A 6,909-nucleotide genomic window follows, 5' to 3' on the forward strand; every position below is an offset into this window, starting at 1 on the left:
TTATCACATTCATTGTAGCATACATACTGTCTATACGGAAATACTGTCTGAGTAGGTTTGAGGTAGTTTTTGGCGGGGCGCTTGTGTGGTTTATGCTCCACCGCAGTCGAAGCACCAGCCATCGAAAGCACCGAAATTGTCCAATATAAACACTCTAGATCAGGGTTAGGTACAGTGCCCGAAATTTCCATAAAGCTACCATGTTTTTTGGTAGTATCTTATAATTATTCTGTACTTATGATAAATTTGAGTATAATTTCATTTTAGGCTTATTAAAAACACACACACACACACACACACACATATATATATATATATATATGCAGGGTGTCTACGTATAAGTTCAGACATACGAAGGATGTCAATTCTACAACAAATTTCCAACAAAAAATTACTCTTAGACATTTTCTTTGTATCGCCTTATTCTCGAGAATTTTCACTTTTAATATTTTTTCTGCGTTTTCGATTTGACACTTTTGAAACGGCCATAACTTCACTAAATTACAGTGGAAACTTAAAACTAAGTATACTATTCGAAAGAGCGTTAAATTTCTCATCTGGCTAATGCCAAACCAAAATTTATTACGTAGATTTAACAAGTGAAAAATTAGGTCAAACTTTACATTGTGAAAACTTTAAAAAATTTGACTTTCTCTGTATTCGTTTTTCGGTTTCAAAGACATAGTTGTTTGATGGGCACTCTTCGGGAAAAAATATTAAAAGTGAAAATTCTTGAGAATAAGGCGATACAAAGAAAATATCTAAGAGTAATTTTTTGTTGGAAATTTGTTGTAGAATTGACATCCTGCGTATGGCTGAACTTATACGTAGACACCATGTAGATTGAAATAATAGAAATAATATTTATTTAAAGAAGTAAACGTAAATATATAATTTCATATAAAATAAACTGCGAAATTTCTATAAAGTCATATATTTTTTAAATATGTAACGTCAAAATTAACAGTAAAATCTTTTTTATTTCTTCATTAATAATTAGTAGAACTGCCATTTCTTCGAATAACTTCGAAAATACGTTGGAGCATTGACGAAATCAAACTCTGAAGTGTGTCTTTTTGAATAGATGTCCATGCTTCGTTCACTGCTTTCCATAATTCATTAACATGTAAGAGCGAATGACAGTGAGGCGACATGGCAATAGCCTGGCGACGGCCAGAGCTGTTCAAATGCCTCCCCATAAATTAGCGGGATGTTTAGACTCCGGAGAACGTGGCGAGGGTCGAAGTCGAATTTCGGCGGGACCCTACCATGTTTCGTCGGTGTGACATGAGTTTGACCAGGCCTCGTAGAGCCGGCTACATTGGGGTCTTCCCCAAGAAAGAGTGGGGCGCGTGCTGGCCATTTAAAGGCGGAAAATGCTACGCCACGGGCAGAACGGAAAAGGCGACAGAAGAAGAGACCGCGGATAACCGTCGCGAGATCGGAAAAAAACGTACAATTAACAAAAAACTATTCTACAGAATTTATATGTCTTACAAACAGTACTGTATTCCTTACAATTGCCAAAAACTTTCCTCGCGAGTATCCCCCAAAGATTTTCTATTGAGTTTAAATCTGGGGACCAAGCTTGCCATGTCAAAATCCTGATATTTTTTTGACCTAACCACTGCTTCGTGTAATTTGATGTATGGATGACAGCGTTATCGTGTTGATAAATGAAGTTATCGTGTCCAATATCTTCAATAGATGGTATTAAAATTGTGTCTAATAATTCTGTATATTTTTCAGAATTCATTTTAGGAGTAATGCAACAGATTGGTGTCTTGGCGTCAGCTTTAAATGCAGCTCAGATCATTAATAAACCACCACCAAAGTTGCGACTCATTGTTATGTCTTTTTCTTTCGTTAAATCATGCCAGTAATATTTGAAACCATCTGGGCCGCCTAAATTGAATTTCTTTTCATCAGAAAAAATAACAAATACCCATTCTTTGGACCAGGACATGTGTGTTTTTGCAAAATCAAGATGAGCCTGTTTGTGTTTGGCTTTGAGTGCTGGTTACTCCACCATTTTTGTCCAGTGGAATCGTTTGGAATTTTTTAAAATTTGTTGTACGCGTTTTGTAGTTACTGGCAAATTTAATTCAACGCGAAGTTGTGCTGCACTTCTCAATTCTCTTGATGCAGATCTCATTAATAATGAATGCTGTCTCTTGGTCAGCTTTTTATTTCCCCCTTTGGGATGGTTTTTGCCATAATTTTTTCCTACATTTATGTAATTATTTACACCGGAACGTGAGCGGTTAATTTTCTTTGCAATTATGCGATTAGAACATCCCATATCCCTATAAGCATCAATGGATGCCTTTTCTTCAGTGGTTAACAATTGTTCTCGTGGCATTTTACTAGTAGGAAATTAAATTATAAAACATTATAATTTTAATCAATTTACAGATCAGTTTTTACGCAAATACTTACTTTTTTTATTGGAGTTTCACTTTCTTTATTGTACCTAACTGGACTTATTAGCTCAGAATCTAAGTACAAACTAAGTGGCCTTATAGAAATTTCACACTTATATTTCGCTTCGTACAGCAAAAAATAAACACACCCAAAAGGTAAACATTTCGTTTCAGGTAAACGTAAGGTTAGGTTTATTTTTGCATTCACGGGAAAAAAATTGGAAATGATGTATTCACTGAGATCGCTGCAAAAAAAAAACAATTTTTGGACCATTTTAGTTTTTGACCCTGCGAGGAGGGTGTGTGTCTGTGTGTAGGGGGGGGGGGGGGCTCACGATGACCACCATTGTAATCACCAGGTCAAGGCGATAATAAGCTCGATTGGAGAGTATCTCATTTTCTTAAACTCAACTGATTTTTCGAGTTTTTAATTTAGTACAATAACTAGACTGCACATTTGATGCATTTATGATGCAATTGAGTAGAAGTTTCACATTCTACACAATTGAACATTACACATTGAATTTGTATTTTTTCAACCTATGGATACTTGAATGATCGTAGCATTGATTACTACTTTTATTTCGCATAAAAAATGCGAACGAAGCTGACGCGTTTCGCGATCGTGGAACAACATCGAGAGATTTATAACGCCAGAAAATATTCAAGCAGCTGCGGTTTCTCCCGTTAGTAAGTCGACGAACTTTTTGGCAACGTTAAGCAAATATTGTAAACGCAAAGAGTACTCCACTTCGACGATCCCTGTTTATCCCTCTCGATAAATCGAGGGAATGAATTCTTCCCAGTGATTCTGCCCCGAAACAAGGGAACTGGAAATTGCATTACATTCACGATATATTTCTTCTCTAAACACGATCATCTGATTACTCTGGAACACAATCTTTGTTTTCCTTCGTATATCCGATAGGCAAGAAAAGCTTCATTGGTTACCACGATCAATTCTTTAAGCGAGGAAGCCACAGTAAAGGTCCAAGTATTAAGTGTTTTTTGAGATAATGTTTTGTTTACAGAGAAGAATTTATGTGAAGTTTCTTCAACTTTGAGGATATTTTAGGGACGTTTTAAGGTGCAGTTGGTAGTTTTATAAATTCATTTCACAGAAAAATCATTGAGATATTCCATTTTTTTAAAAAACAATATTTTTACATGTCCTGGAAATGATAACTCAAATATTAATTAACCAATCGTTTTCAAACATTATGTACGCTTACTTTATTTGAACAGTTTCAACATGAACTAAAAATTTGATTGATATAATTGTTTAAATTATGTTTTTATTCCAAAAAGCTGGACAAAAATGGTAAATATTGATACTTTGTTTTTAACCACTACTAAAAAATTCAATTTTCACCTTTTTTGGTCGTAGTTACGTTCATACTCTTGAAAAACATATTAATAATGTAAAAAAAATTTCATTTGCTTCAGATAACAATTGTGACCTCCAGAATTCTCAGAACTTGCTATAGGGAAGTTGATCTGTTCTGTGATCTGATTCTGTGCGAAATAAATTAAAAAAATTACTACGTGTATTTTGAAACATACCCAAAATATTTTTAGAGATAACAAAAAATTAGAAAAATTTTTCTCTGCAAACAAAATCGCAAAAACCATATAATATTTGGCCTTCTCATATGAGTTCCCTTCTTAAACTTGTAGTTAAAATTTCTTCAGTGCGTTATTTATTTATCTAAATATGACAAATTAGCACTTTTCCTAGGCTGACTGTGTGTAACCATTGAGATAACTTGTATTCTGTAAGAAAAGTGCTGATTAATTGACTAATCGTTCCTAGCCTAATTATGTGAAGACATTTGCAAAGAAAACATCAGAATGTAAAAAATTGCTCGCTAAATATCAAATTTATGAATATTTCATTAAATTTAAATTAAAAATTTGAACTCCAAAATGATGGACAATATAATTATTACAAATTAATTAATTAATAAATATATATAATTAATACAAATTTTAAAATTATAACATCAAAAATTTGTTATATAATCTGTTCTCCCTTTCACACAATTAATCTTCCTTTACTTGTCTTCGTTTTCATATCACTGTTATGTATCATTATATAGGGTGTTCAGGCTATTACTAGCCACTTTTCTTCTCGTAAATGGTACACATGATAGAAAAATGAAAAACGAAAAAGTGATACTGTTTTTTATATGCAATGTAACCAAGCATATGAATCTTTCATATTTGTACTATTTTCTGAGAAATGCTCGTATTTATGCTTGTATTAATTTTGCGCCGCCTCCGAAAAGGTTGCATTGTATTTAATATGCTGTATTTAATAATTTAATCAAATTCATCAAGAGCTGGTGAGTAATAATGCAGTTTAAATAGAAATTATTTCACACTTTTCACTGCATTTTCTCATAATTTTAAGCAATTGGATCTAGAGCTGGTCATAGGAATTAACTAGGAATTATTTCATACTTTTTAGTGCGGTTTTAATGTTTCTCGAAATCGGTTATATTTTCTTTTCCAACAATTATTTTATTTCACACTTTTTAGTGGCAATCTATAATCAAAAGGTTTCATACAGTAACAATAGTTATGAACGATATGTATATTCTTGCACATGGGATCGTTAGGAATACATGTGCAACTAAATGTGAAAGAATTTATCGTGACCGGTAAATTCCTTACCGAGTTACGTCAAAGAATATGAATTTTGCAATAACAATAGTTATAAACATTTAATAGAATGTCCATAAATTTTTGCAAATTCGAACGTTATGAAATCAGCTGTCATTAAATGCAGAAGTTTCCATCTCGATCGATTAATTCCTTGCTGAGTTACATAAAAAAATAGGAATTTTGCAGTAACAAAGGTTATAAATAATAATAAAATTCATACATTTTTCCAAATGTGATCATCTCGAAATTCTGCCCGGCAGCAAAATATAAGGAGCTTCATCGATTTCATCGATTTGAGGCAGAACATATGTGAAATTGTACACTTTTCGCGATATTTATATAAAAAAAATTGGTTAAAAAATGACAAATCGCAAAAGATCCTGATAACGGGACCAACTGGGAGACATTAAGCCATCTCGGCGTACTCACGGAACAGACACAAAAAAAAGTAAAAAAAAAAAAAAAAATAATAAAAAAAATAAAAAAATAAAAACCAGTGTTGAATTGAGTGACCGCCTCCTTTTTCGAAGTCGGTTAAAAATAGTACAATTGCGAAACATTTATATGTCTGGTTACATTGCATATAAAAAGCAGTATCACTTTTTCCTCTTTCATTTTTCATTGGATATAATACACCATCACTCTTTCCTCTTTCAATTTTCTGTCATGTATACCATTTACAAGAAAAACGTAATAGCCTTAACACCCTGTATAAATGAGACTTGATAACATAAATTTGTATTAATCTATAACATTTCAACCCTTCAAAAATCTTCATCAGACCCTCAGTAAATCTTCCTGATTTAAAACCCACTTTCTCCAATTGAGAAAACTACAAAAATATTTTGCAATAACCGAAAATATATCGTGATTACATAAACAAACTTTGGTATACGAACTAAAATATGTATAGAGTCCACGTTTGTTCGCAATATACGTTCTAGGCCAATCGGTAGAGAATTAAAACAGCGTTTTTGGGACAAAAATAGTAACAGCAAACCTATTGTGCAGTTACATAAAAGAGGATGCGTAGATTAATAGGTATATGTTTTTCACTTTCAACTCTGTTCCGTTTTCTTGTTATTTACAATTTAATGCTAAAAAATCGTGATTTTTGTCGTTTTTCTGCTTATAAATTTTAAACTAATGCAGCAATACAGAGTAGGTTCACGAGGTAACGATCAGTATCGCTACAGTATAAGTATAGCCAGTGGCGTCACTCCGTGTCGGCACCTTTGATGTTGGTGTCCGAGGTCCGCCATGTTCGTGGTATGCACCGCGCGCATATTTAAACTAAAAGAAAAAGAAAGGCAATTGCAAACGGTATGTACAGGGTGTCCCAAAAATGTTGTAACACCTTGAAAGGGGTGAGGTTCGGGAGATGATTTAAAACAACTTTTTTCTTAGCGAAAATTTTGCCCGTTGTTTTGTTGAGGAGATATTAACGGAAAACACTGACCAATCAGAGCGTGCGTATACCGTTGGAGCCGCCGCGGTAGCGTAGGCTACGTGCTAGGCAGCCGCTTTCATACGCTACCGCGGCCGCTCCAACGGCATACTCTAATTGGTCAGTGTTTTCCGTTAATATTTCTTTAACGAAGCATCAGACAACATTTTCGCTAAGGAAAAAGTTGTTTCAAATCACCTCCCGAACCTCACCCATTTCAAAGACCTCCAACATTTCTTAGACACCCTGTATAAAACACTGAACATAAGTGCCGGAATTTAAAAAATATAGTGTTTTAGTAAAAAAAACATCTATTTATATTTTCCTATAAAAGAAAAATATATTTTATAGATTGTAAAAATAATATTCAGA

General features: G+C 33.5%; 1 protein-coding gene across 10 annotated transcripts in view; it reads right to left on the reverse strand.

Moving 5' to 3' along the window:
- LOC128888513 (rho GTPase-activating protein 32) overlaps positions 1 to 6,909 on the reverse strand; it is a 234,728-nt gene that overhangs the window by 30,124 nt on the left and 197,695 nt on the right. The window lies entirely within an intron of this gene.

This window comes from Hylaeus anthracinus, unplaced genomic scaffold (genome assembly GCF_026225885.1).
Source record: "Hylaeus anthracinus isolate JK02 unplaced genomic scaffold, UHH_iyHylAnth1.0_haploid 11994, whole genome shotgun sequence".
NCBI classification, from domain to species: Eukaryota; Metazoa; Arthropoda; class Insecta; order Hymenoptera; family Colletidae; genus Hylaeus; species Hylaeus anthracinus.